This window comes from Hemitrygon akajei, chromosome 28 (genome assembly GCF_048418815.1).
Source record: "Hemitrygon akajei chromosome 28, sHemAka1.3, whole genome shotgun sequence".
Lineage (NCBI taxonomy): Eukaryota > Metazoa > Chordata > Chondrichthyes > Myliobatiformes > Dasyatidae > Hemitrygon > Hemitrygon akajei.
In genome coordinates this window covers 32,828,670-32,855,784 of record NC_133151.1, presented here as the reverse complement: position 1 = coordinate 32,855,784, position 27,115 = coordinate 32,828,670, and the positions used below count along the sequence as shown (strand labels likewise).

Below are 27,115 nucleotides of genomic sequence, written 5' to 3'. Positions count from 1 at the left end.
TGTTCACATTCCGAATTCAGTCTGGAGCTGCGAATGGACTTTAGTGGATGATGCACCAGGTCTCCAAGTTCCCTCTGCACCACCAGACCCTGTTGCCTTTGAACAATTAGAGAATGTTCTGTATTAGTTATTTTTCCTGTCAAAATGTACAAGTTCACACCCTCCCTCCCCCACAACATCCCAGCTGCCAGACCTGTGTCTGATCACGTCATCCTTTGTAAACTCTTCACTGCTCTTCACAAATCAGTTCCCATCTCTGCTTGTCATCAGCAAGTTTAACACAGTCTACTCTCATTTTCCCCAACCCCCAGTGATGGTGTGGTTTATCAAACGTGTCCTGGACATCTCAGTTCAGTGTGCCCCTGGGTCCCCTTATCCACAGTTGGTGTTACTGCTGCAACCACTCGATTGTACTTGTTAAATGTGGAATCACTTTCACCAGCCCTTGTTGATTTTGCCTGATGGTTTGAAGTTTTCTAGGTTTGCAATAATTTCCTACTTTGTTGCAGCTCCAAAAGTTTTCCTGGTACAGGTGATGATCTGACAGGTCTGGAGTTTCCTGTTTTCTGCTTTTGCTTCAGACTACAGAATCTGCAGCTTTTATTGTAATTTTTATTTCTTTTCTATTCGATTATTTTTCTCCTATTTGGAGTGAAGGAGTTACTCAATGTGGTCTCCCTATGGACATGGACTAGTTTATTGGTCCTGACCATCCTCACTCAGGTCTGCTGTCACAGACAAAGTTTATTGATACGGTTCATATGGTCCTCAGTCAGGCCATTTAGTAAATTGGATCCATAATTGTCTTTGCAATAAGAGACAGAGTGATGGCAGAGAGCGGTTTTGTGATCAGATGCTGGTGACATGCAGTTTCACTGGGACCTTTGTTGTTTGTGATACGGTTGAGTGACTTGGGAGTGGATGTAGGGACCGTGAGCAGTAAGTTCACACTGAGTTGAGATGCGTGGAGTTATTGCTGTGTGGAGGGTGGTCTTGGGCTAAAGGGTGACATCGATGTGGTGGTGAAATAGGCTGCGAGCAAAATAAGTGGGTCAGTTTGTGTGAGAGCTGGGATTCCCCATTAAACAATCCCAAAGTCCCCACAGGGAGAGGTCAGGGGGATAATATGTGTCAACTCTGCAGTAGTGTAATGAACGGGAAGTGACAGCCCTTTCATCTGCCACATTAGTGGCTCTTAAATGGGCCTTTTGTCCTGTTTGGTGCCGAGGCCAGGCTTAGGCTCGCTTCCGGCAGATGCAGTAGGCCATCTGAATGTCTTTGGGCACAGGGGTGACTCGCTTGGTGTGGATGGTGCAAAGAGCCTCGCCAGGTAAGCGTCGCTGGCCTCCTGCAGGCCTCTGATGGCCGAGCTCTGGAAGTGTGGATCGGTTTTGAAGTCCTGCGTGATCTTCTGCACCAGATGCTGGAAGGGAAGTTGGTGGATGAGCAGCTCGGTGGATTTCTGGTAGCATCGATTACCCCTCAGAGTCACAGTGATGGGCCGGTAGTGCCCCAAGAATACGTACACAGACACCCAAGGATATTCAGTGCTCCTTTACATTTAGCAATTATTTTACAGGGATCAGTATTTTACATGGTGCTTCCATGTCGGCTCATTAACCACTGACACTTAGTCAAGAGTTTGACATTAAAATTTCAAATCAATTGATATTGAGGATGAAATGGATCAATAAAGAGGTCTTTTGATCCTCTTTGTAAAACACATAATGTATTTTAGCTACTGAAAACTTAAAACTACATCTATTTGCCCGCTGTTCAACATTACTAATCACGAATCACATTCCATTTACAATTAAACTGAATTTTCTACCTCTAATCCATTAAGATCCATTCATCTGCAAAAAGTGATTTTCCCACCCCAGTACCTTTCTCAGAGAAAATATCAGTAGTCATAATATTAAACAATAAGGGCTACAATGTGGGGTCTCATTCTCCAGCACATAGAAGCCCAAATATACCTTAACTACACTTACCTGCCTGGGACATACATAAAAAAACTTTGGAAAAAATGTACATCCTTCTTCTCACTCCAAATTTCCATAATTTAATCCTCTCATAACATATCATATGATTTTTCAATATCAAAATACTGCATTTTGCAACTTCCTTATTTACCTGTGCTTTCCTAATATCATCTTCCAAACATAATGTCATTCAGCCCTTTTGAAATCTGCACTGATAAAATGCCATATCACCTCTCTCTCCCAAAATAAAATTCAATTGTCCTATTACCATACGTTCCATAAGTTTACCCAAATGATGTTGGTCTATAACTAAAAGGATTCTATGGGCCTTTCCAGGTTTTGGACCATTTTCTATGAGGAGCCAAGATGGCCTAAAGCTCCAAATATGATCCAAAAATGGTAATATTATCTCAAGAATTGTAAGCCAACTGCTGAAACATACAATAACATATATCACCCTTTCCTGGAGCCGTCTAACCTGTACTATTAAAAAACTTTCTTAAATTCGCACAAAGAAAACTTTACATCACTATCACTGCTACAGATGGCTTCAAACACATCAGCGTATTCACTTAAAACCTCATCCTTACATCATTTAGGCTCTTAAAATTAAATTATATTGATTATGAATTGCAGAAAATTACTAAGCCAGTGACTCAGCCTTCTCTTAATCAATACTGGAATGTTAACTCTATGAGTTTATAACCCCACCCCCAATTTTCTTAATCATTCCCCAAACATCTCTAAGTTTAATATCGTGTCAACACTTTCACAAGATGACCTCCAGTAAACCTCTTTCAGAACCTTCAACAATTTCCTCACCACAGCCTGTGGCCTTTCATACTTAAAAAGATCACTTGGAGAGTGATAATTCTCAACTCTCGCAACCACCTTATTTCTCTCCCTAATTGCCTCTGCACACTCCTCCATCCTCCATGGTACTGTATTCCTCCTACTGATGCCATTTTAACAGGAAACACTTACACAGCAGTTTGATGAATAGTATGACATAACCATTCATTGCAGAAATCCATATAATCTTCAATGTTCACCCCAGACAGACATTCATCACATAAAAACTCTCCCAGTTTGCTTTACCAAAATTCCTACTCCCAAAAGCAGATTCCAGTCTGCTATATAACTCCAAACACAAGCTTAAAAATATAGGATAATGATCACTCCCCAATGTTTCATCACCCATGACATCACTCACTCCAGCCAGAATGCTTGAAACTGGAGTTAAATCTACAGCCGTTTTCAGACTATTATAAACGTTACATCTCATAGCACTCCCATCATTAAGGCACAAAGATTAGAAATAACTAAAAATTCTTCTACCAACAAACCATTCCATGAATGGCCCCACAGTGAACTATGTGCACAAAAATCCCCACACCATACAACCCTTGGTGAGGTGGAGCTAGAATTGAATTGAAAATACACTTGGACTAAGATGTTAACTGGCCTGTGCTATCACCAGTGGGATCATCAGTTGATCTGCCACCTGTCCTCAGGAGTTTCAGCCCGCTTATGATCAAGATTCCTTCGAGGTGGTTGGCCAGCAGTGCTAAAGCACCACCTCCAGCTGGTAAGCTTAAAAACTTGGCAGCTGTCTCTATCAGAATTGTTGTTCGCTTCCATCCAACAGATAGTCTACACTTGAAGTGTCTATGCAACTACTGAAGGGTTTGCAAAAAGATGGATACACTGTCCGATTATCTGCCACTCTGGACATACTTGGTCCACTCCCATGATGATCCTGTCTCTGCTGCCTCAGTAACAGCCCTGCTGGTTGACTTGATCTCTCTCCCAGTGAAGCCAAGGCCACGCAGCCACTTCTGGAAAGTGAACACAGTAAAGCCTCGGCAACCGACTTCGAATGGATAGCTTGAGACCTTCCACCCTCTGTCTCTACATACACCTTCCAACAAATCAATCAAAAGCTTTCCACAAGAGATTTACCACTTTAAAACCCCTACCTGTGTAATCAAATACATCTACTACAAGAGCCTCATACACTTTATTTACATCCACAACTCATTGTCTGATCCCTTTCATTATTAAATTTGCAACACTACCCCCTCTACCGATTAACCTAACACATCTAATTACAATATAATCCTGCAAAGGGAAACATAAACGTGGTAACAGCCAGGTTTCCTGAATAGATATGATATTGGGTGAATTTGATGAATCCGAAATAAATGTCTTAATGTCTTGACAATCAGACGTCTCGCATCCCATTGCAATATTCTTAATCCCATTATTTATCCGCAGAACGAGACTGAAATAGAGATACACCACCTATTTAAGCATAATTTACAGTTTCCCACATAACGCCAGTTATGAATAGATACTTTTCAGCAGCTTTCACAATAACTTTAATTTTCTCAGTATGATAACTGGGCAGTACGAATCACCACACCCTTTATAAACATCACAAGCTTCAGTTTATCAACAAGTAAAATACGTTTAGTAATGCAATTCAGTAATGCGACATACAGTCACTGAATTCACATTCTGTTTTCCAACTGATAATACTTGATCAACATTTGGTTTAACTTTTCGCAAGGCATCTGCATAAGACACACTTAACTTTACTTTAACCTGATCAACCAGCTGCCTTCTTAAGCACCTCACATCCTTATAAACTGCACTATGTTCTCCTCGCAATTACAATAATTAAACTTCCCAGCTTCACTTTCTTCATACTTATGTTCCCACCACACTCACTACAACTTAGTTTCCCATGATATACTGCCACAACATGCCTAAACCTCTGACATTGGTAACATCGAAGCAGCGGTGGAATATAAGCTCGTATATTATAACCAACATATCAATACAGTTAAACACTCCATCCTTTCTCCATTTCTGACAACTTGTAATCTCTTTACCTTCTCTACCTTGCCTCCCAGTAAATGAGATTTAATGATTTCATCTCCTCTATCGAAATTTCCACCAGAACACCGGTTTTAACACCCCTAATACCTCTATTTTCATTAGGCAACATAGATTCTATCTTACTTTTACCCAAATAAAGCATTCAAATGCAATGCCTTCTCACACTTTCTTATCTTGAGTCACGATTAGCACATCACCTCCTCTTCATTTCTTTTTTTAATCATTTCATTACATTTCAAATTAATAAGCTTATCAATATTGATAATGGTACATAGAGATCAGGATTACATTAATAATGGTTGACATGCAAAAACACATCTTTAAAATAGCAAATAGTGTTTTGCCACCCAATTTCTTAGTAATTAACCATGAAAAAAGATATTTATAAAAGGAGAAAAAAAACCTAGACTAAGAAAAACCAACTTAAAAAAACAAAGAATGGGCTGCCATGTTTCATTGGTTAAAATTTTAATTTTCTGTTAACTCTGCTCCTATATACATGAACAAAAAAAAATCTAAAAAGAGGATTCAGAAAGAGTCGAATTACATCATATGAAAATATTGAATAAGTGGCCTCCAAGTTTCATCAAATTCAACCGAAGGGTCCATAGTACCACTACTAATTTTTCCCAAATTTAGACATCTTATCGTTTGGGAAAACCATTGAGGAGTGGTAGGAGGATTGGAAGCTTTCCATTTAAGTAAAATGGATCTTCTGGCTATTCGTGTCACAAATGCAATTAAACTACAAGCTGATGAGGATAAGTGACTGGAGTCTATCACTGGTAGTCCAAAAATTGCCGTAATAGGATGAGGTAGTAAATCAACGAGCAGAGCTACAGAAATAATCTCAAAAATATCTTTCCAATATTTTCCTAGAAGAGGAAAAGACCAGAACATATGTTTCAAGGAAGCTACTTCAGAATTATATCTATCACAAACAGGATTTATATGAGGGTAAAAACGAGCTAACTTATCTTTGGACATATGAGCCCTATGAAGCACCATCAATTGTATCAAAGTGTCTCTGGCACACATTGAAGAAGTATTAACTAGTTTAAGAATTTTCTCCCATTTCTCTGTAGATAAAGATATTTTAAATTCTTTTTCAGATTCAGATTCAGATTCAGTTTATTGTCATTTAGAAACCACAAATGCAATGCAGTTAAAAAATGAGACAACGTTCCCCCAGAATATCACAAAAACATATGACAAAACAGACTACACCAGAAAATCCACGTAACGTTTGGCAATCCCCAATCCAGAGTCCGGAGAGGCTGCTGCGTATTAATATCGTGCTAACGTCTAGTGCGTTCCCCGGAAAGGAGCTCCAAAATCCACCAGACAAAAACAAGACCAAAAACTAAAGCTACAAGACCTGCACAAAACCACATAATTACAACATATAGTTACAACAGTGCAAACATAGCATAATTGATAAAAAAAAACAGACTATGGGCACAGTAAAAATAGTCCAAGACGTTAAAGGACTGTAAGTTCAAAAGAAATCATCAGTTTCCATAAGTCCCCAGGGTCCCGACAGACTCGCCATCCCACTCATTCTTAGTTTTATCAGATGTACCTAGACGTATTTTCGTAATCAAATCAGAAGTAATTACTATTAAACTCTTCTTAAGGGTTGAGCACAATCTATATTCCCTAAAGCAGATTTCAACTCTGTGGTTAAATTGCTGGAGGAAATTGGGGCTGATGAATGGTCTCGGCCTGAAATGTCGACTGAACTCTTTTTCATAGATGCTGTCTGGTCTGTTGGGTGCCTACAACAGTTTGCGTGTTGCCACAGTTAATTTAATGGGATTGATAAAAGAAGGTTGTTCCGGGTCAAATTTAAACAATACTGTACCTTAAAGTGGAATTTCTTTTTTTTTCAAAATATCCAGCCCTTCCTCTCGATCAGTTGAAATCATTCCCAGATTATGTTACTTTCTTCCGTTTTCCAGATCTAGATTTAACTTCATTCCAACTTTCACCCGCACTCACCAGACTCTTCATTTCCGGATCCTTTTCTAGACACTCGCCCCCCACCTGAACCTACATTATTTCCCAACATTCCCACACATTCACAACCAGCATCATCAACCGCCACTGTCATCAACCCGAACCCTCTTCATGTGTTCTGCTATGAATCAAGTCTAGGGGCGGAGCCACGAAACCTGTGTTGTATTATCGTCACAAAATTCAAGCGTACATTCCTCCAGTGCACTTTCTAAGCGTCTGTTCGGAGGGTCCTGTGTTGCAGGAGGGGCTGCGTGGCTTTAAACCCGGCGGTAAACACGTCCGCATGGTATCGTACTCTCCAAAGTGTTTCAGCTATTCCTTTGTCTGTCTTCTCCACACAGTCACCCAGACAAACTGAGAGAGTCGGCAGGAGTGCTGGGAAAGTGCGGGAGTTCATATCTCACAGCAACAGCCCCTGTTTAATGTTTCGGAGTGAAGGATTCGGTCACCGAGTGTAACGCCGAACAGCGTTGAGATACAGTCACGATGATGGACGACTGAAACAAAAACGCTGAACAGAACGTCCCTTGTTCTCGGGAACCTCTCCAGTTCCGGGCTATTTGCACACTAGATTGTCCCATCTTCTAATACCAGTTTCATTTGAAGCAGGAAAATGGTCTTCTCGTAGGTAAATTAAACCCCGTTCTCCTGCGTAACAGGCGGGGATTCAGCTAACGAGAAATAAACAAGAGTGTTGAATCTTTCAAACGGATGTCAGGGTTTAGGAGAGTTCATAAAGTCACTCTGATGTTTGTTCGTTGAGTGTAGAGCTGGCGGTTTTTACTCATCTCCTCCTCACTGTGTGACTGGAGGGGTCTCAGCATTCTTCAGCGATTCAGTCATTTACTGAGTTCAAGGACTAGCCAAAGGAAAGGTTCCCATTAGCATCCAACTGCGTGTTGTTTGAACGGATATTTATAATCAGCAGTTGTTTCCCACTTTCTGATACGTGAAGCAGAAAAACCATTTGCAGCCCTTCGAATCTCTCGGGTCGATCGATTCTCCATTCACTCGGATCTCAGGTGCTGTGTTTCTCCGGTCTGTCGGAACGTCGCGACATCTACTGGTCAGAATAGGAACTGTAACGGAGAGAGGAATGATCCTTCAGAAAACAGCTCAGAAAATGATAATCGAGTTACAGAATCTTATAGCACAAAAGAACATTCAGTAGACGAATCTCGATTGTATCAGGGTGCGATGGTGGTATAGTGGTGAGCATAGCTGCTTCCCAAGCAGTTGACCCGGGTTCGATTCCCGGTCATCGCAGGTTGTACACTTTTAGCACAATGAACGCAGAATTCACGGGCAATTTGCTGTGAATGAAATTCACTCCAATGCAGGGGTGTCAAACTCATTTTAGGTCACGGGCCGGATTGAGCAAAATGCAGCTTCATGCGGGCCGGATCAGTCGGACGCGTGCGAACGCAGCTTTCGTTGCCTCCGTTTTTTCAGCCTGCTCTCATGTGTCTCAGTCTCTGCTATAACTACAAAGTGTTACACTTTGCAAATTCCGTTTCTTATGAAGAAGACTGCCGAATAAACACTAAAACCCTGAAAACCTGGTACCTGAATAAACTCAGCATTAGCCATATCATACGCCATAGGCGCTTCGATTACTGGGGCCAGCTTTAATAGTAATTAGATATTATCTCTCGGGCCAAAGATAATTCCACCGCGGGCCGGATTTGGCCCGTGGGCCTTGAGTTTGACATATTTGCTCCAATGGATCAGATGGATCCCTCATGTAGGATGATCCAGGACCCCAAACTGAATGAAAAACACAACATTAGACCCGGGAAGTCCGTTAGTTCCAAGGACTCGGCTCGAGGAAACGCACGCTTTCTGGTCAAATCGAACAGGCAGAAACCTGATCAAAGACACAACGCGACCCGAATATTCTCTCGTTCCCCTCGTTCATCTGGCAGAAGTTACAAAAGCCCGAAAGCACAATTCACAGTCTCAGGGATAGTTTCAGTCCCACTGCTGTGTCTATTGAATGTGTTTTTTTTCCCGTAAGATAGGATGGACGTTTGACCTCACAATCCACCTCGGTATGAAGCTGCACCTTATTATTTACCTGCCCCGTGCTTTCCCTGTCGCTGTTACACTTTATTCTGTATTTTGTTATTGCTTCACCTTGTTCTCTCCCAATACACTGTGTAATGATTTGATCTCTATGAACAGTGAGGATGAGAAGCGTTTCACAGTATTTCGGTATATGTGACTGAAACACGTAGAACAGATTCAATTCCCACTGAGCCCGTTGCGGCAGCAGTAGGGAGCGCCGGCCTCCGGACAGCGCAGAGTCTCCCAATTGGTAATGAAACGCAGCAGAAAAAAAAGAGCTGAGATCACAGAAGGGGAGCAGTTGGAGAGGGTTTCATTGAACTCTCATCGATGGGAAGATTCAAACTTCTTCAGAGTAGGCATCCCCTATTGACATCAATGGATCTGTGTTGAGAGGGTGAACGGCTTTCAGTTACTCGGTACAAACATCAGCGAGGATCTCACGAGGTCTGTACATACCGGCTGCGTGGTGAACAAGACACAACAGCGTCTCTTTCACCTCAGATGGTTGAAGAAATTTAATATGAATCTCCAAATCCTAAAGACTTTCTACAGGGGACCATCCTGACTGGATGCATCACTGCCTGGGATGGGAACTGTAATTCCCTCAATCGTAGGAATCTGCAAGGAGCGGTGCGGACAGCCGAGCGTGTCTGTTGATGTGATCTTCACAGTATTCAGGACATTTACAGAGACAGGTGTGTAAATAGGACCTGAAGGATCGTTGGGGATCCGAGTCACCCCAATCACAAACTGTTCCTGCTGCTACCATCCGGGAAAGAGTACGGCAGCGTAAAAGCCAGGACCAACAGGCTCCGGGACAGCTTCTTCCACCAGGCCATCAGTCCGATTAATTCACGCTGATACAATCGTATTTCTATGTTATATTGACTGTCCTGTTGTACATACTGTTTATTACATATTACTATAAGTTGTATATTGCACATTTCGACGGAGACGTAACGTAAACATTTTTACTCCTCATGTATGTGAAGGACGTAATTAATAAAGTCCATTGAATTCAATTCCACGGAAGAGACTTCGCAGTGTAGCTGTCGAATCACAGACGGGAATATGTGCAGATGCTGGAAATCCAAGCAACATACACAAAATGCTGGAGGAACTCAGCACCCAGGCTGCTTCGTGATCCTGAAGAAGGGTTTCGGCCTGAAAAATCGACTGTGTACTTTATTCCATAGATGCGGCTGCACATTTTCTCTTGTACGAGAGAAAATAAACTACTGGATCACTAGCGTCCCTGGGTGGGCTCGAACCACCAACCTTTCGGTTAACGGCCGAACGCGATCACCGATTGCGATTTCTTGTTATTTGTGCATAGTGTTTTAAAAAAAAAACAAAGTTGAATACCTGCTGCCGCCAACAGAGAATATAGCAGAGGATGGTTTCGATCCATCGACCTCTGGGTTATGGGCCCAGCACGCTTCCGCTGCGCCACTCTGCTACAGGAAGTGTAATCAATTGTTGAACTGTGAATGCTGCGCTTTTTTATGTGTATGTATGCATGCGTTTATGTCTGTGTCTGTATCTGTACATGTCAAAGTCTGGGTCTGTGCCTGTGTCTGTACATGACTGTGTCTGGTTCTGTGTCTGTATCTGTCTGGATCCATTCTGTCTTTTTCCCGTTTCATACTCACGTTCTTCACTTTCTTTTGATGATTACCTGTTTCTTCTCTTTCTCGTTTTCTCCACCTTCCCTACTCTCTGACTCACCCAGTTATAATCTCTCTGCCGTTTATGCTCTATCCGTCTTGCACCTCGTTCCCGATATTTCGCCACTGAAATGCGTTTTACATTATTTAATTTTCCAGACGGACAATTCATCTCACTGGTCGGCATTTTTTTAAATAAATAACGACGTTTTCACCCGAGGTGTCATTAACTTCCTTATCCTGTCCTGATGATTGAATGAATGTCGGAGTTCCTTCAATGTTGAACCAGCAGATCAACTAGTGAAGCGGAACTCGCGACATTAATGTACTGCAAACGCTGACATCAAATGCAACAATTCCTCCGCCGGGATTAACTGTTACTGTCATGTTCAGACCATCACAGCCGGACCAGTTAGTGACGGATGGGGAGATGTGGAGTATCGCTGATGCTTCGCCCCTCCCTGCCACACGGGGCGGTTTTTCCATTTCTCCATCAAAGCTGTGTAACTGATACAGTAAAGGTCGGGTTTTAGCTCTCCCACGTAGGACGGTGTAAAGACAGACTGGCAGTCGCTTATCCCGTGGCCAGCTGAGTTACTCCAGCATTTTGTGAATGTTGCTCGGAATTTCGCCATCTGGGATTTCCCGCCGATTTTTCAATTCACAGGCACCAACCTGGACTTCGTTATATGCAAGCATACGATTTCTCATTGAAATATATCCGGGTTGTCAAACGTACTGGAAATCCTCTTTGTGAGTCACCGATCACAAAGAGCGAACATTGAAAGGTAGAAAACAGAAGTCGGAGGGGATATCTAGCTTCTCCAGCCTGCTCCGCTATTCAATCCGATCCTGACTTGATTTCTCGAACTTCCGGTAATGCCCCCTCCCCTTCACCATTCCTCATTTCCTTTTCCGTCTCTCATCTTATCTCCTTGCCTGCCCATCGCCTCCCTCTGGTGCTCCTCCTACCTTTGCTTTCTTCCATGGCCTTCTGTCCTCTCCTATCAGACTCCCTCTTTTCCAGTCCTGTATCTCTTTCGCCAAACAAATTCCCAACTGTTTGTTTCACCCCAGCCCCTCCCGGTTTCTCCTAGCACCTTGCTTCTAACTTTCCTCCCTCCAACTTTTAATTCTACTACTCATCTTTTTTTTTTCTCCAGTCCTGCTGAAGAGTCCTGTGCCGAAAAATCGACTGTTCTCTTTTCCATTGATGCTGCCTGGCCTGATGAGTTCCTCCAGCATTCTGAGTGTGTTGATCCGTGTCTTCTATCTCACTTACCAAAACAGCATCAATTTCTGCTTCCTCGTAGCATCTTCCCAAATCTTTGATTAAGTATATATTCTGAGAAATGTTCTTATATTGCAAAAATAAAATTCGAATTGATTAATTGATTAAAAGCTACTAGCACATACCAAAACAATCCACAGAAAATGTAAGTTAAGACCCTTTTTGAGTAAAGAAATTATGTTTTCCCTCCCAGAGGCAGACTCTGGATATCAGCTGTTTGTCTGGTCTTGGAATGAGTTCCCAAACATTAAATTGATATTATACCAGAGACAGACTGGTACAGAATGAAACCCAGACTCTCACACTGTATCAGAGACTGACAGGTACAGGAGGAATTCCACCCTCACACTGTACCAGAGACTGGTAGGTACAGAATGAAGCCTACACTCTCATACTGTACAGAGACTAGTGTGTGCAAATGTTTTTGATTTGCCTATTTTGTGAATCGTACTCAAATTTACTGCTAAACCCTGCACCATGCCTCCTTGTTACATCTTAAATAAATCCACCCATCACGTGACCGTGACCAGTCTTTGCCTTTCTGAAATGAGATTACACTGTAACTGTGCCGTCTCAAAATGAAAGCTAACATTGTATTTGCCACCTTACTCCCAACTCAGCTGCAAGCCAGCATTTGGGGAATCCTGTACAAGGACACCCAGCTCCATTTGTACCTCTAATGTTTGAATTTTCTCCCTATTTAGAAAATCAGTTACTTAGAAAATAAATTATTTGTAATATAATGCTTAATAATGGACTCTGACTTCATGTTAAACACTGAAATCAGGCCATTTGACTGTTACCCACTTCTGTTCCTCAAAAAAGTGTGGAGATATTTGCAATATTGCACTTTCCAGAAATACTTCTGTATCTAGTGATTCCTGAAAAGTAGCAACTAATTCTTCCACCACCCGTTCAGCTACACTTTCATATCTCTGCCATGAAGTCCTTCTGTCCCAGATGAGCTGTCGACATTCAGATGCTTCCACTTCCCAAGTGCCTCAGCCTGTTCAGTTATGGGAGGCTACGGGACGACACCAAGTGGTAGGACGTGGTGGACGAGGCAAAGGTGGATACGCGGGACAAAAATGTTCAAAAGATTGGTGAATGTATCGGCCCATGAATAACTCGGTTGTGGGATACAGATGCAGACACGGTGTCTCTGGCGATGGAGAACAACGGCTTACTCCTTCTTTCTGCAGAAAGTGACATTAATAGACAGCGCTGGAATGAGAATGATGAGCCTGTAACTTTTGACAGTTTTGAGGATTTCTCCCTCTGCGATAGACTGGGACACGAGTGTGCACCTTGATACATCAGAGACGAGGGACGCATGACGCTTTGTTCATGCAAAGCATTCAAGACAACACTTCAGAGAAAAATTAGGAGGGCGAAAGGAATGTCCAAGGTTGCTCTGGCAGACAAGGAGAAGGAGAATCCCAAGGGCGTCTACAGATATTTTATGAGCAAAAGAATAGCAAGGACAAAATTGGCCTTCTTGGTGGTCAGCGTGGTCATCTGTAAATGGAGCCAAAGGAGATTGACGAGAACTTAAATGAAAATTTAGCACCTTTATTTTCTCAGGAAACGGATGGACAGTGTATATAACTAAGGTAAAACAATACTGAGGTCATAGACACTATTCTGATTGCAAACGAGGAGGCAAATCGTGGTCTAAACACCCCACGGCCTCGTAAGGTGTCCTCTTTGTCCTTGTTGAAGGTTAGTGCAGAAATTGCAGGGGCAGATATATTACAAATACCTTTAACCACCGGTGATGTCCAGAAGGTTTGTTGTTCTGTTGTTTAAGAAAGATTCTATGAAATTATACGTCGCTGAATCTGAAGTCAGTAATGGGTAATTATTGGAATATTCTCGAGAACCAGATATACACAATACGTATATTTGGATAGACCCGGCCTGATTTGAGACAGCCAACGTAGTTTTGTTCATAGTAGGATTATGTCTAACCGGTCTAATAGAGTTTTTCGAGCAGCTTACAAGGTTGGTTGATGAGGAAGACTATCACACTGGATCCTTGGACCCAATTGTAATATCAAGCAGACTCAGAAGGAATAAACAAAACTAGGCATGTTATTGACAAAAGAGACAATACAGCAGAACATATAAGATCCTGGATAACCCAGAATAAACTCGGCTTCAAATTCACTGGGCAGGGATCAGGGCCACCGATACACGAGAGATTAGCACTGTCATTTTCCATACACTCCAGGGCAGCAAAGAATCCGTGCCCAGCTATATAAAACACCAGACTCTTGACAAGCTTACAAAAAGCCATTCTGATAAAGAGACGGGTCCAAGGACACTTAATTTAACACCTGTAATGTCTCGAGGGCAATTAATTGGAAGTATCCAAAGACTATTGCAACTTATATGTAATCTAGAGAAGCTCTAACTATGACAGATACCACCCCAAAGCGGAAGATACGTTATAATTATAATTTAAAAACGCAGAAATACAGGAAAACAACAGTAAAAAGCTCAGAGCCCTCAGAATACTCTACCAACGATCCGAGGTCGTGACAGATGAAGCTAGACATACGGCCTAACTGGTCTTCCTGTCAAGAAATGCAATGTCTTGTTACAGAGAAAGTTGTTGAGACCAAAGACATTTCATTCGCCAGCGTTTTGGGATGATCGTGTTAAACGCTGAGCTGAACTGGAGATCAACACTATCCTGGCGGCTGAGGAGCCATTTTCCAGATGGGGAAAGGTGCATTGAAGTACAAAGGATATGGCATAATCAATGGACCAAATTGAGCGAACTGGAAACGGTTCAATAGTTCTAGAAGATGGAATTTAATGCGATCCATAACCGGCTGCTCAAAGCATCTCATTTTCATTGAAATGAGCGCCACTGGACGATAGTTATTAATTCTGGTTACTGTCGCCCTCGTGTTCACCGGGATGATGGCGATTGTCTTGAAGCCGGAGGGGACAGAGCACTCTTCTGAAGAGATGTTGAAGGTGTCTGTTTGAATCTCTGTTAACAGGGCTGCTTAGTCACTCAGCATCCGACGATGTATGTTATCAGGTCCCGCAGCTTTACGCGGGGTGATCTTTGCGAGGATCGCTCTCACATCAACTCCGCCCAGAGTCAGTGTCGCTCCTCAGGGAGACGGGGCTTTCTCGCTGCCACGTCGTTCTGTACATCGAACCGTGCATAAAAGACCCCACGCAGTGAGACGCCACTGCCGCGGACGTGCGAGTTAAAGTTGCAGTCCATTATGATCTGAATACCCTGTCACCTGCACAGGTAGTTCTGGTCTCCTTATCTGACTCAACATGTCCAGGTATCCAGAGGACGATCACCAGGTTGCTCCGGAAATGAAGTTGTTACCCTGTGACGGAGAGATTGAGTTGCCTTGGACTATACTCGGCGGAATCCAGGCAATTCAGAGGAAATCTTACAGAAACACAGAAAACTCCGAGAAAGATAGGTGAGATAGAAACAGGAATGTTGTTTCGGCTGTTAAATGAGACCAGAGCGAGGGGACATAGCTCAAAAACCGGAGGAATACAATTAGGATGGAGATGAAGAGAACGGCGCATCAGCGGAACGATGTGCCCAGGGAGGAAGTAGGATATAAGTGGTTAAGTACACTTAACACAGAGTTAGACAGCATTGTACACAGAAAGGAATTGAGGATTGGAGGAAAGAGTACGTTCATGTACCTCAGGCCTCGTCCAGATACCCGTGATATTACTGAATGGCAGACTAGACTCGATGGCATGATGGCCTACTCCTGCTCCTATTTCTTACCTCTTATTTCTATACTACTTTATAATTTGCTTTATAATGCTTTGTTCTGCTGTGTGTGTGTGTGTGTGTGTGTGTGTGTGTGTGTATGTGTGTGTGTGTGCGCGCACGCGCGCGCGCTAGTGGGATGGGGTGTGCGGTGTTCAATGCCTTTATTATATCTTCATTACACAAAACCGAGCCAGAGATTTTTTTTGTCTCCAGGCGAGAATCCCATGATATTATATTTCAGAATCTGTGTCAGATAAACATTTTGTGTAGGGAGTCCCACCCCGTGAAGCTCTGCCGGCCACCCTTTGTCAAACGAGACAATGAAACCCCGGAAATATTCAGCAGTGAGATCGAAAGCGCAGGACGAAAGATAAAACAAAACCACAAGTTGATTCTGTGCCTTCAGAGCTCGCCAGTACTGATGTTGTTTAATGAGGTTGTGAAAACGAAATGATCCATGTCCGACCATAGCAGTGTTCCGGCAGGCAGGATTCACGTAACGATAACGGTACGAACTGTTACGGGCGGAACTATGCGAAAGCACAGTGCACCAGCGATCAGGGTAAAGGAGCATCACCGCAGCTCAGTTTTGTTGTGGAATCGAACAGGCAGAGTCATAGGCTTTATACATAGAGGCACTAGAAAGCAGGGAGACGAAATCCGGTGCATATCGCTCCGGACACAAACGGTGGTGGTGGTGTTGAGGATGGGAGAGGAGGTGCTAGATCAGAGCCGATTGCGTTGTGACGAAAATCGAGGAAAATGCTGCAGGGAAATGAGAATAAAAACCAAAACTGATGATGTTGGAAGCACACAGAAAACAATGAGACTGTCATGGTCCCGACTGGCAATTCTCCATCCTGATATTACCTTCTTAATTGGGCTTTAATCCCCTCGTCTGATTTCCAATCATTCCCAGTTCCGCTAATTACAGCACACCGGGTTCCCTTTAGCGAACATAGGATAAAACTCGGGCGTCACAGCCTTGCTTTGCCGGTTCGTTGGTCGACTCTAGTGTGAGTAAACCTCGTTTCCTGATTCCTCAGGACTGTCGGTTCGAAACTCCGCATCATTTCCTGGAAAAATCCTCGTAAACCCTGTCTGCGTGTAAAACTCTCCTGGATACCGGATCCTCGTTGCCGACGGTGCTAACGCCTCACGTCTCTGCCTCCGCGCCTGTGTCCTGCACTTGGGGTCGCCCTCGTCCTTGCAACTGAGCGAACTGGTCAAGAGTGAACTCAGCGGACACGGACCCCGTGCAACAGGCCCTCGCCAGCCAGGCTTCCTACTGGGCACTCACGACCAACTGCTCAGAGAGGTCACGGAAATACTTCGTGCGTTGTCCACGAATGTGAGGAAGGTCAGTGAGCAGGTTGACCGGGTATCCGCTTCCCTGACTCCGTCCCTTCCAAGAACCCCGACTGACCAAACCGCACAGCCTGGGATGGTTACGCCCCTTTGGTCGGCAACACAGTCCCCTGGAGAGCCGTACGTACCCGAGCCGGAATCTTACGCTGGTGACGTAGGGAAGTGACAGGCCTTATATTACAAAGCTCTTTGGTCTTTGAGCAACAGCCACGTCCGTACACCTCGGACTGATCAAAGATTGTGTACATCATGGGGCTGTTACGAGGTGTTGCCTTGGCATGGACCACCGCGATCTGGGACAACCAACCGGAGGTCTGTTCCTCCTTCCCCTCTTTCGTCTCCGAAATGAGGAAGGTCTTTGAACACCCCATTCGCGGTAAGGACGCCGCTAAGGACTTGATAACTCTGTCAGGCTTCGCGAAGCGTAGCAAAATGCTCCATCGCGTTCCGAACATTGGTGGCCGACTCTGGGTGGAATGACGAGGCTCTACGGGAAATGTTTCGACAGGGCCTCTCAGATAAGACAAAAGATGAATTGGCAGCGAGGGAGGACGCAGACAGCCTGGACTCCCTGATCTCTCTAGCCACCAGGAGGCAGAGAGCTGGGGATTTTTTTCTATTGCGGCCAGCCGGGACATTTCCAGGATCCCTGTCCTGCGGCCAAAAGGGAGGGATCACTGGTAGAAAGAGGATCCTGGTGTGCCGGACGACACTTCCTTCAGTCCCCGAGACCCGGATGCAGATCTCGGCTACTGTGAACTATGGACAAGTCCCTGTCCCTATCTGCCTTGGTGGATTCCGGTGCCGAGGGAAATCTGCGGGACGAGGACAAAACCTCCCGGGCGGGAATACGTCGGGAGCCGTTAAGTATCCCTCTGGAGGCCCGGGCGCTGCACAAAAACTGCAGGCACGGTTTACCCACTGCAGGCCACCGCTGACCTTGATTCTGTCCGGAAACCATCGAGAGGAGGTATGATTCTGATTCAGCTTGGTGCTGCGCAAGCGCCGCCGGACGGCTGTTATAACGCGCAGTCGGTGTGAACGGCCTGAGAGTTAAATTGCAAAGTGAGCTTTTTTGACTCGATCCCCGAAATTGATTTGATTGAGTCTATCTTTAAAAATATTAATGTCAGAAATACTGCGCATCTCTGGCGGCAGAAGATTCCACTCTCTTTTTGATTTGGGTAGATTTAATCTCATCCGTTCTCCTCAAGCCAGTATAGTTCTAGGATGTCCCTGGCTGAACCACCACAACCCCTACATCGACTGGTCTAGCGGGAGTATAGCCAGCTGGAGCCCGTTTTGCCACGCCACCTGTCTGCGGACGGCTCTACCCATTATGGAGGTTCCCACGACCTCGTCTGTATTGGAAGCCCTCGCCTTGTCCAGAGTCTCCGCAGAATACCATGACCTGGGACAGGTATTCAGCAAACAACGGGCTCTTTCCCTGCCTCCGCACCTCTCGTATGATTGCGCTATCGACCTTCTCCCCGGAGCCTCGTTGCCCACGAGTCGTCGTTATTACTTATCCCCCCGGAGAGAGAAGCCATGGAGAAATATATTAGTGAGTCCTTCGCGGCGGGCATCATTCGACATTCATCGTCCACGGTAGGCGACATTTTCTTCATTGTAATGAAGAAAGATGGGTCGCTTTATCCTCGTATTGATGACCGAGGACTAAACAATATAACAGTTAAAAATAAGTACCCACTACCCCTCATTAACTCTGCATTTGAACCACTTCACAGAGCCACCATCTTCTCGGAGGTGGACATTCGAGGCGCCTACCATCGAGTCAGGATGAGGGACGGAGACGAGTGGAAGACGGCTTTTATTACACATTTGGGCCACTCTGAATACTTGTCCATGCCGTTTCGCCTCACCAATGCCCCCACCGTTTTTCAAGTCCTAATGAATCATGTGCAGAGGGACTTTATCAATCCTTTCGGGTTCGTCTACCTAGATGATATCTTAATATTGTCTAGCAGCCCCCAGAACCACACTCACCATGACCGTCTCCCTCCAGAGACTGTGGGAGAACAAGTTTTGTGTGAAGGCTGAGAAATGTGAGTTCCACGTCCCTTCGGTCAGCTTCCTGGGCTACATCATTGAGAGAGGGCAGCTGAAGGCAGACCTCCAGAAGATCCGGGCGGTGGAAGAATGGCCCGGACCCACGACCCCCAAGCATTTTCAGAGTTATTTGGGGGGGTTTGCAAACTTTTATCGCCGACTTATCAGGGATTACAGTCGGGTGGCGCCGCTCCTTACCCGACTTACCTCGCCTACAACACCTTTTTGTTGGGATTCCGAGGCTGATTCGGCATTCACTGGCCTGAAGAGGCGGTTCACAACCGTTCCCATCCTGGTCCAACCGGACCCCTCCCGTCAGATCATTGTTGAGGTCGACGCCTCCGATTCCGGGTAGGGTCAGCCCTGTCCCAACGATCAAGTCCTGACGAGAACCTTCACCACTGTGCCCTCTTTTCTCGCCGACTGTCCCCCGCCGAGCGGAATTCCAACGTGGGCAATCGGGAACTACTGGCGATCAAGCTAACATTGGAGGCACTGGCTGCAGGGGGAGGAGCACCCATGTATTGTTTGGACTGATCATAAGAACCTGGGATATATTCAGACCACCAGACGTTTGAATACCCGACAGGCCCGTTGGGCATTATTTTTTGGACGGTTCAAGTTTTTCCTCACATACGGTGCAGGGTCTAAGAACGGGAAGCCGGAGGCGCTCTCCCGCCAATACAACTCCAAGGAGGACACTTCCAGCCCGGAGACTATTCCCCCAGCATCCTGGGTGGTGGCAACCCTCAGTTGGGAGACTGAGTCCATAGTAAAGGAAGCCCAGTGGGATGACACTGACCCCAGAAATGGACCGGCTGTGTCGCCTTTTTGTGCCTGATTCCGTCAAATCTCAGGTTCTCCGGTGGGGGCACCCATCTCGGTTAGCCTGCCACCCCGGGAGTGATCGGACACTGGCTCTCCTGAAAAGACACTTTTGGTGGCCTTCCATGGAGGCAGATACCTGTTCCTATGTCTCTGTATGTTCCGTCTATGCCCGGGGAAAAGCCTCTCAACGGCCTCCTGCGGGATTACATCATCCCCTAGCTGTCCCTGGTCGTTCTTGGTCGCATATCGCCCTAGATGTCTTCACCAGTCTACCCCCTTCACACGAAAACACCACCGTACTCACCGTGGGAGACCGGTTCTCCAAGACGGAGCACTTTATAGCCCATCCTAAACTCCCTTCTGCTCTGGAAACCGCAGACCTTCTCGTCCGCACGTCTTCCGTCTACACGGAATCCCTGCGGACATCGTCTCCGATCGAGGTTCCCAATTCATCTCGCAGGTATGGAATATCTTCTGTCAAGCCTTGGGTGCCTCGGTCAGCCTGTCATCGGACTTCCACCCACAGACCAACGGGCAAACGGAACGGGTCAACCAGGACTTGGAGGTGACGCTACGTTGTATAACAACCAACAACCCATCTACCTGGAGTGACCACGTCGTGTGGGTTGTGTACGCCCACAACTCTCTTGTTAGTACTGTCATCGGTAGATATCCCTTCGAGTGCTCCCTTGGGTACCAGCCCGCTGCTGTTCCCCGCGCAAGAAGAGGAGATTGCGGTGGCGTCTGTTCAGGCCCAAATCGATCGGTGCCGCAAGGTTTGGGAGGACACACGCACGGCCCTGCTCAAATCAGCTGATCGCAATGGAAGGATTGCATCAACAACGGACTCCTGCGCCTGAGTATCGACCTGGGCAGATGGTGTGGCTTTCATTCAAAGACAACCCTCTCAAAAACAAGCCTAAGAAACTCCCCGCTCGCTTTCTGGGACCTTTCGAGGGCGAAAGTGTTATCAATCCCACAGCAGTCCGACTTAAACTACCAAGATATATGCACATCCACCTGACTTTTCACGTTTCCCAAACAAAGCCACTTCCCGTCAGCCCCTTGTGTCCTCCAACCGAAATCCCAGCACCCGCCCGGATCATCGACAACCATCCGGCATACACTGTCCGGCGGCTACTGGATGTGCGCCATCGGGACAGTGGCCTCCAATACCTGGTTAACGGGGAGGGGTACGGTCCAGAAGAGCGTTCTTGGGTTCCCCGCTTTTCATCCTGGACCCTCCCTCATCCAGAACTTCCATCGGGACCATCCAGTCAAGCCTGGATGATCGCCTGGAGGCTCCCGTTGAAGGGAGGGCACTGTCATGGTCCCGTCTGGCAATTCCCCATCTTGCTATTACCTCCTTAATTGGGCCTTAATCCCCTCGTCTGATTTCCAATCATTACCAGTTCCGCTAATTACAGAACACCTCGTTCCCATTAGCGAACATAGGATAAAACTCGGGCGTCACAGCCCTGCTTTGCCAGTTCGTTGTTCGACTCTAGTGTGAGTAAACATCGTTTCTTGGTTCCTGAGGACTCGCATTTCTAAGCTCCGCATCATTTCCTGGATACATCCTCGTTAACGTTGTCTCCGTGTAAAGACACTCCTGGAAACCGGTTCCCCGTTCGCGACGGTGTTAACGCCTCATGACTCTGCCTCCGCGCCTGTGTCCTGCACTTGGGTACGATCTCAGCCTCGTCCTGGTAAAGGGAGCATTAGACTGTTGGTCAGGGTGGATGTAAAATATGGAAGAAACGTAGAAATCGATGGATCAGGGACAGTGGAAGCAGACATAACAATTGTCTTTGTTCCTGCCTTGTGCTTGGAGATGCAGGTTGACATTTTGTGAAACTGTTTTACATTCTCCATTCTGTGACATGGAGTTGCTGTGTTTTCTGTTTTCTGTATTTTAAAGTAGACACAATGATGTTTCAGGGAATTTGGTGGACGGGAGATCTGTGAGGTATTATTTGATATATCAGAAGATGCAGGTTTGTGGGTGTTGGTGGCTGCCTGGAGTGATTCGAGCTGGTTACTGAAGAGAACGAAGATCCATAAATTGTAGACTGTCACTTTCTGGGAAGAGGGTAATAAATGGATGCTGGCCTGGAGCAGAGCTAATAAAATGTTGTTAACGGTCAATCAAATGACCTACAGCTAGCCAATGACACAGGAGTGTAATGTTTAGCTGGTAAGGAACAGCGATAAATGTGGACACTTCGATTGTGCTCTCAGTGACAACTCCGGAGAATCCCTATCGCGGGGAAGAACCCACACGCCAGGGGCCGGAGAGGAAATGATCGACTGTGTGGCCCACGGAGATCCCCCTACTCCGGTGCCATAAACTGAGTGAGTACTGGCACAGAGGGAACAGTAGAATTCCAAGTTGTTGGCCCGGAGTCAGCATAGTTACACTGTTGTTTGTGCAGAGACAATAAAGCGTGACCTTCGATTAATTATGAGTTCCGTTAACGAACATAGAAATATAGAACCATAGAAAACCTACACCACAATACAGGCCCTTCGGCCCACACTGCTGTGCCGAACATGTACTTACTTTAGAAATTACCTGGGGATAACCTCAGCCCTCTATATTTCTAATCTCCATGTACCTACCCTCTTACAAGACCCTATTGTATCCACCTCCACCACAGTCGCCGGCAGCCCATTCCATGCACTCACTACACTGTGCGCACAAAAGAACCTACTCCTGACATCTCCTCTGTAACTACATCCAAGCAGCTTAAACGGTCAACACTCTAACACTCACAGCAAACTACCCGTGAATTAGTGTGAGTCGACTACATGGCCCCTCGAATTCTGAGCAGATGAGGTTCTGTAACAAGTTATTTCAAGATTGCAGATTAAATTAGCAGGGGAAAAGTAATTAACTGAATAAAAGACCAACAGTCGACGCAAAAGAGAAAAAATACAAATCATGTAAACAATTGAAGCGAACAACATTCTGGAGTCGGCCGGAAGTCTCCCTTATCAGTTCATCATATTAGCGGGCACGGTGCACCGCAGCCGAGGGCAGTCTTCTCCGGCTCAGCGCCATAGAGATGACCATCACGGAGATCAAGAGAAACCGGCTCTCGTCTCGACCAACAACAAGTCTTTTCAGTCTATCTGTGCCGGCGCTTAAATTGATTCAATGACGGAACTGCACCATGGAGAGAGGAGTAAAGATCGTGGAGAGCGAGGGAAGTCAGCTCACGCCTCCGATCTGGCCGTCGTTTATATAGTCTAAACAGTGTACGATACCTCACATTAGGACCCGGGCACCGGGTCTAGACCAAGTTTGCTAGCACTTTGTTCTGGGCTCAGATTCCGTCACCCTGCGCGAAGCCGTTTTCAAGCACTACACTAAGAGAATCTGCAAATGCTGGAGTTCCAACACGCACACGCACACAGACACACACTGAGGAATTCAACAGGCCAGGCAGCATCGATGGGGACAAAGTCGGGCCGAGACCGCTCGGCAGCTGGAGAGAAACAAAGATGAGGAGTGGATTTAAATGGTGGGGGAGGGGAGAGGGTGAGATACGGGGCTGGAGAAGGGTGAGTTTGATTTGTAGGGATAGAAGGACTTGGATGAAGAAAAAGGTGAGGAGCACCAGAGGGAGGCGATGGACAGGCAAAGAGATAAAGTGAGTGACGGGAAAAGGGAAGGGGACTGGTGAAGGAGAGAGCGGGTGGGGTGGGGGGCATTAATGAAAGTTCGAGAAATCAATGTGCATGCCATCAGGTTGTAGGCTGCCCAGACGGAATGTTCCTCCATCCTGAGTGTGGCCTCATCGTGACAGTAGGAGGCCATGGATTGACATATCAGAATTGGGATGGGAAGTGGAAATACAATGGGTGGCCACTGATAGATCCGGCTTCTTCAGGCAGAGGGAGCGTAGGTGCTCGGTGAAACGGACTCCCAATCTTCGTCGTATTCACCAATATACAGGAGGCCACACTGGGAGCACCAGACACAGTATATGATGCCAGACTCGGAGGTGAAATGTCGCCTCACATGGACACTGAAAACCAGTGAAGGAGGAGGTGTAGTGGGGTTGAGCATTTGCTCCATTTGTAGGGTTAAGTACCAGGACAGAAATCTGTGGGGTCGGGCGAATGGACAAGGGAATCGCGTATGGAGTCAGAAAGTGGGTGGGGGTGACATATTGCAGGGGAGGGAAAGATGTGCTTCGTGATGGGATCCAATTGGGGATGGCGGAAGCTACAGATAATTATGTGCCGCCCACGGAGGCTGGTGTGGTGGTAGGTGTGGACAAGCGAAACCATGTCGCTGGTGATGTACCGGGAGGATGGTGTTCGAGCAGAAATGCGTGAAACGGAAGAGATGCAGTTGAGAGTTGCGTTGATGGTGGAGGGAGGGACGCCCCTTTGAGGGCATCTCCTTTGTTCTAGAATGAAAACTGATTCTGAGAGCAGATGCAGCGGAGACGCAGAAGCTGAGAGAAGGAGATGTTCTGTAATGAACAGCCTTATCCTGAGCGCCCAGGCCATATCCCGGTAAACCTTCTCCACACGTATCCTGGTATAAACCTGTCCTCTCCATAATGTGGCCATGAGGAGCCGAGGCTATCCGGGTAAATCCAGGTGCTAAAACACATTATCAACAGACCAAAATCAGATTCAAGGAATAAAATATTCCCGACAACCACCGCCGCCCCCCTCCGCCACACAGAGGCTTGATGCCCAGGCTCCCAACGACCACTCCAGCGCATGACCCCTCCCAGGCAATGCCGCGGCTTACAGGCCCAGTCCTCAAACATGCAGGCACATATCTAAGTGTTCTTTCTTTTTTCCTGCTATCTATCTATCTACAAAAACTAGACTGAACTACGTAAAAAACAACAGAGAAAAATAAACAACGACACTAGACTAAAGACCCACCCAGGACTGCATAAAGTGCACAAAAGATTGCAGACATACCAATAGGTAATAAACAGGACAACAGGGCGGTAAAGTGTCAGTCCAGGCTCTGGGTATTGAGGAGTCTGATAGCTTGGGGGAAGAAACTACTACATAGTCTGGTCGTGAGAGCCCGAATGCTTCGGTGCCTTTTTCTAGACGGCAGGAGGGAGAAGAGTTGGTATGAGGGGTTCATAATCCTGTTTCCTTTGTGAATGAAGCGTGTAGTGTAAATGTCCGCGATGATGGGAAGAGAAAACCCGATGATCTTCTCACCTGACCTCACTACCCGCTGAAGGGTCTTGCGATCCGAGATGGTGCAATTTCCGAACCAGGCAGTGATGCAGCTGCTCAGTATGGTCTCAATACAACCCTTGTAGAATGTGATGAGGATGGGGTGTGGGAGAAGGACTTTCCTCAGCCTTCGCAGAAAGTAGAGATGCTGTTGGGCTTTCTTTGCTATGGAGCTGGTGTTGAGGGACCAGGTGAGATTCTCCACCAGGTGAACACCAAGAAATTTGGTGCTCTTAACGATCTCTACCGAGGAGACATCAATGTTCAGTGGGGAGTGGTCACTCCGTGCCCTCCTGTAATCAACATCCATTTCATTTGTTTTGTGCACATTCAGAGACAGGTTTCTAGCTCTGCACCAGTCCGATAGCCACTGCACCTCCTCTCTGTAAGCTGACTCGTCGTTCTTGCTGATGAGACCCACCACGGTCGTATCATCGGCGAACTTGATGATGTGGTTCGAGCTGTGCGTTGCAGCACAGTCGTGGGTCAGCAGAGTGAACAGCAGTGGACTGAGCACACAGCTCTGGGGGGTCCCGTGCTCAGTGTGATGGTGTTGGAGATGCTGCTCCCGATCCGGATTGACTGAGGTCTCCCAGTCAGGGAGTCTAGGTTCCAGTTGCAGAGGGAGGTGTTCAGGCCCAGTAGGCTCAGCTTTCCAGTTTCTGAGGGATGACTGTGTTCAATGCTGAAGTCTATGAACAGCATCTGAGCATATGTGTCTTTCTAGTCCTGGTGGGTTAGGGCCAGGTGGAGGGTGATTGGCAATGTCATCGTCTGTTGAGCGGTTGGGGCGGTACTCAAACTGCAGGGGGTCCAGTGAGGGGGGTAGCAGGGTCTTGATACGCCTCATGACGAGCCTCTCGCAACACTTCATGATGATGGATGTGAGTGCAACGGGACGGTAGTTATTCAGGCAGGACACTGAAGACTTCTTCAGCACGGGGACGATGGTGGCGGCAGGGTATCCTGAACAAGGGCTCCCGATTCTCTGTGCATCTCTGCATCTTTGAATTATCTCACCAGCTAAATAGTTTTCTGTCCGTCTATTTCTTCCACCAAAGTGCATGACCATACACTTTCCAATATATTATTTCATTTGCCACTTCTTTGCCCATTCCTTTAAACTATCTAAGTCTCTCTGCAGGGTCTCTGTTTTCTCAACACCACCCACTCCTTCACCTATCTTTGTATTATCGGCAGATTTAGCCATTAATTGATTAATCCCATAGTCCAAGTCATTGACATACATCGTGAGAAGCAACTGTTTCAACACCGACCCCTGTGGAACGCCAACTGTAACCGGCAGCCAGCCAGAATAGTATGCATTTATTCCACACTCTGCTTTCTGCGGATCAAGCAATGCTCCACCCATACTAGTAACCTGCCTGTTATTCCAGGGCTCTTATCTCTCTAAACAATCTCCTGTGCTGCACCTGGTCAGGTGCCTTCTGAAAATCCAAGGGCATCACATCCACTGCATCCCCTTTGTTACCCTGCTTGTAATTTCCTCAAAGAATTGCAGTAAGTTAGCCAGGCAGTATTTTCCTTTCAGGAAGCCATGCTGGCTTTGGCCTATCTAGTCATGTTTCTCCAGCTACTCCGGAATATCATCCCTAACTATCGACTCCAGCAACTTTCCACCCACTGATGCCAGGCAAATCGGTCTGTAGTGTCCTTTCTGCTGCCTCGTGCCCTTCTTAAATAGCAGAGTAACTTTTGCAATCTTCCAGTCATCCAGTACAATGCCAGAATTTATCAATTATTGAAAGATCATTGTTAATACCTCCACAATCTCTCCAGCTACTTCCTTCAGAACCCGAGGTTGCATTCCATCAGGTCGAGGAGATTCATCCACCATCAGACCATTAAGCATACTGAGCACCTTCTCAGTCGTAATTTTCACTGCACATACTTC

General features: G+C 46.1%; 2 non-coding genes across 2 annotated transcripts; one reads left to right on the top strand and one right to left on the bottom strand.

Moving 5' to 3' along the window:
* The first annotated feature begins 8,102 nt into the window (after positions 1-8,102).
* Positions 8,103-8,174, top strand: trnag-ccc (transfer RNA glycine (anticodon CCC)). The gene has a single exon. It is a non-coding gene; the product is annotated as a tRNA-Gly (tRNA).
* A 2,191-nt stretch (positions 8,175-10,365) lies between these two features.
* On the bottom strand, positions 10,366-10,437 carry trnam-cau (transfer RNA methionine (anticodon CAU)). The gene has a single exon. It is a non-coding gene; the product is annotated as a tRNA-Met (tRNA).
* Between the last annotated feature and the right edge of the window lie 16,678 nt (positions 10,438-27,115).